Below are 4541 nucleotides of genomic sequence, written 5' to 3'. Positions count from 1 at the left end.
GAAAAGGCGGTCGAGCCTGATGACGCAGATGCCATGTTCTCTCTGAGGGATTTACGGCGAACGTACAAGACCAGTTCCCGGTCAGCTCTGGGTTGTGAAGGGATCTCCTACTCCATCATTTCCCACCTAGGACATGAAGGTGAGCTTGCACTTTTGCATTTCATCGGCAAGTCCTGGGAGACTTTCTTGCTACCACAGTGTTGGAAGAGGGCTTACATAGTTCCCATCCCTAAACCAAAGGAGCCGGGACGGTACCGTTCCATCACTCTCCTCAGCTGTCTGGGAAAGATGACAGAGAGAATGGTACTGAGCCGGCTCCATTGGAAGTTGGGACCTCCACATGAAAACCTACATGGGTTCACAAGGGGTAAGAACACAGCATGGCCACCTTACTGAGCACTGTCAGCAACACCAGATCTGTCATTGTCTTCCTGGACCTGGAAAAGGCCTTTGAACTAGCAAGTCCACTCACTATTCAGGAGATCCTGATACAAAGGGAAGTCGAAGGCAGACTGCTTGCTTGGCTTAGTGACTATTTTCGGAACAGAACTGCCAGAGCGAAATTCCAAGGTCACCTTTCCAGGCATCTGCCCCTGGAGAATGTCACTCCACCACAAGAGGGGGGTCCTTAGCCCGGCTCTGTTTAACACCCTCATGTTAAGCATCCTCGACATTCCACTCTCCGCAGGGTGCAAGATCATTTCTTATGCAGATGATCTTGCAATCATCTCTGCAGGGAGTCCCATGACAACATAATAAGAAAGGCCCAGTGTTGTCTGGACCTAATGTCTGAGGAATGCCGCAGGGTTGGGCTTTAGATCTCAGCAGCCAAATCGAAGGCAATGGCGCTGAAACATGATGTCCATGACCAAACTGCGAGTCCAAAGGATAGAGCTAGAGTGGATTCATATCTACCAATGCTTAGGGGGATGGGTTGATAAGAACCTCACCTTCCGCTCTGAGATTAAATAGCTCATAGACCGGACCAAGGCAAGACTCTCTGTCATGAGAGCTCTGTCAGGACGGCGCTTAGGATCCTTCTATGTGCACGCTGTCCATCCCATTGTGGAATATGCCTCCATCGCCCTGATTACAGTCAAGTCTGGACTGAGGAAAGGGCTTAACATTATGCAAAAAGAGGCTGCCAGGATCATTCTGGGTGCCTCTGGGTGGACTAAGGTTGTAAACCTCCTTGTGGAAGCCAATTTTTTCCCACTGGACATCCGGATCGATCAAATGGTAGCACAGTTTCTTGCCAAAGTCACACACTCCCCGCCGGACTCGCAGCTAAGACAGAAGGTGCACAGACGACTTGCACAGAACTCCTGGATGTCTCACACAGCCAGAGTGCTGATACGCTTTGAACTCAAGGAGACACTACTGGTCAAAGGCATGGACTCCCCCCCCCCAGACTACGTCATACTCCCGCCGTGGGCGTCATTTTTGATAGTTTTCTGTCATGAGCCTGTCAAGGAGTACTCTCTGACACAGTACTCTCCACCTCTGTTAAAGGGTGAGGCGTCATAGCAATCACTTCACGGATGGTTCTGTAGACCCCGTCATCCGCACTGCAGGCGCCGGTTTTGCGGCAAGGGGTATAGCCAGCGATTCCCAAAATGTGTGCCGCCATTATCTCCTTGGTGTACCGTGAAAGTAATATAATTTTGCTAGATTTCGAGAATTCCTCACACTGATCAGCGATAATAAGTTTAAGACTATAGTCTAAGACTATATATATTATATATATATATTATATATATATATATATTAATATATATATATATATATATATATATTATATATATATATATATATATATATATATATATATTATATATATATATATATTATATATATATATATATATATTATATATATATTATATATATATATATATATATATATATTATATATATATATATATATATTATATATATATATTATATATATATATATATATATATATATATATATATATATATATATATATATATATATATATATTATATATATATATATATATATATAATATATTATATATATTATATATATATATATATATATATATATATATATATATATACATATACATATACATATTTATACATATTGGTTGTCTCTTAGTGTGCCGTCATACTAAATAGTTTGAAAACCACTGGGTTTACTGAAAGCTCTACGGGTATCTGACAATGCCTAATCGCTCCAGGCAGAGGCAGTCGCTATTATGGGAGCCCTAGCCCATGCAGCCCAGATGGACGGGCATGTTGTCATACATACAGATTCTAGGGCCGCTATTGACAGCCTGCAAAAAAGCACGCCCCATGATAACAATTCTCACCAATGCTAAGAAAATCCTGGATCAGGATTCCAAGCCATGTTGGTCTTGAGGGGAACGACTTAGCTGACAGGTTGGCAGACGAAGGCAGGGAGAAACCCTTGAATGATCTTGTGGTTCATCCTAGCCGGGAACTGCTAAGGCGTAAAACGATGGCAGCAGGGCAGGTCGGTGCCCTGCAACGCCACAGAGAGGAGGTGAGAACCTCTCCCTCGGCCAGCTGGCACTCAGATGCCACAGGCTATGAGTAGCTGATACTCTCTACAAGAATATCAATGTGTGCTGAAGTCAGCCTCCACAGACTGAGAATCGGCTGTGGCGCGCCAGAAGATAAATTAGAGCACTACCTGATGGAGTGTAAGCACACTCGCTTCCTCACGCAGGGCCTACAGACTACAAGCTGCCGGGCTGGTTAGACAACTATGCCTTTTGCTTGCCCCCTGGAACTGGAGGGCCTACAGGCAATCCGACTGCCATGGTTGGCATTCAGGCATGATTAGACGAGTCAGCACTTTTAGCTGACAGAGGCGGGGCCACCTCGTGCATGTAGCCTGGGCGAATAAATTCTTCGCAAATCTCTCTAACTGAACTGAACTGAAAATGCATGAACGACTTCCCATTAAAGGTACCTGTTTTCATTAGTAGCTGGTTTTAGGCGGTTAATTAATAGAAAAACCACTTTTTTTTTGTAAATGTTCCTTTCTGTATACTGAAAAATGGCATTTTCCGACGGACAGCTCAAAAGTGTTTTATAGTGGATTCAATAAAATATGTGATTCTTGCAGTGTACCTGATATGCTTGATCCACCTCAGTTTAAGTGTTCCAGACAGCTTGCTTCATGAGCATAAGATCTCTTTAACATAAGGCCGTACTCAAGATTTATTTATTGGGGCCCGACTGTTGGTTCTGACAGAGATGTCACAAGTGCCGGTTGCACAAAGACAAATAGTGATTGTACTCAAGAAGTGTCCCTGAACAAGGGACCGAGTCACCCAATGCCAGGTGCAACTATCTTTTCTGGCTATTTGTTAATTTGATAACTTTTTTGTATTTAAGAGGTATTCTCAAAAGGTTTAAATTCATTTTTTTTCTTGAGTCAATCTTTGTAATATATTTTCAGTCCAAAATTCATCATTACCGATTTGATTCACAATCATTTACATATCATATCAATGCAATATTAATCCTCTAATCTATTGCAAATGTAGTATCATATTTCCATAATTTTTTATTCTAAAAGTAATTCATATTCATTTCCTCATTTACTTTAGTTATTAATAAATCATTAAGCATAATGATCTAAATTGTTATTGATTAATCAGTAAGCATTCATACTAATCATAGAAAGCATTACCTGCAGCATCATGAATTCGCAAATACTGCAATGTAGCTGATGGAACATAGTCACTGTCAGACATAACAGCAAGTGTTGTACTGCTCAAACATAAGTATCAGTCATGCTCCCTGAGTGATTCTTTACAATTGCAGCATGCCTTTGAAATGATAATTTTTACAATTATTTGTTTTTTCCTCTAATAATAAAACTTTTGAGTACAGAGGACACTCAGGCCTAGGCCAGTATGTCAAATAATAAATGTGATGTCATTCAATGCCTGAAAAAATATTATTCCGATGATGAATACTTCTTTTCTCATGTTTTAATTCATTCATTTTGATGTGTAAAGTGAAGTAGATTATGTTAACATCATGCTTGTTTAATCAGTACTGATAACTGCAATTGCCATCATCAGTAACTAAATATAAGCTACTACTCTTGGTACAACGCAAACAGTGATCCACTTTTCTTGCATCATTATGCCATTATGACATTATTTTCTATCAGGCAAAAAAATCATGCATCATGTATTTTGTGACATCCGTCCACAATGGCTTAATAAATGTATGATTAGGAGTAATATTGAGGCATGTATGGGGAAAAAAGGTCACTTAAATCTGAACTTAAAATTTGTAACTTTGGTTTTGTGTGTATATGGGGGCAGCTGGTTCTATGATTACAAGTATAAAATTCTTATTAGTCATTATGGAAAGATATACAATCTTTTCTCAGACTGTCCCATCCTTTTATTTTCTACACAATTATAAAAAATCCTTCACATGCACTCAATAACATGTATCATTGTCTTTAAAACCTACCAACTTCAATGACATTTAAAATTCAGGATAAATGAAAAACGCTTCAAACAA

This window comes from Penaeus japonicus, unplaced genomic scaffold (genome assembly GCF_977035675.1).
Source record: "Penaeus japonicus unplaced genomic scaffold, GWHDUDI00000001_assembly GWHDUDI00000016, whole genome shotgun sequence".
Taxonomy (NCBI): Eukaryota; Metazoa; Arthropoda; class Malacostraca; order Decapoda; family Penaeidae; genus Penaeus; species Penaeus japonicus.
This window is presented reverse-complemented; position numbering follows the sequence as displayed.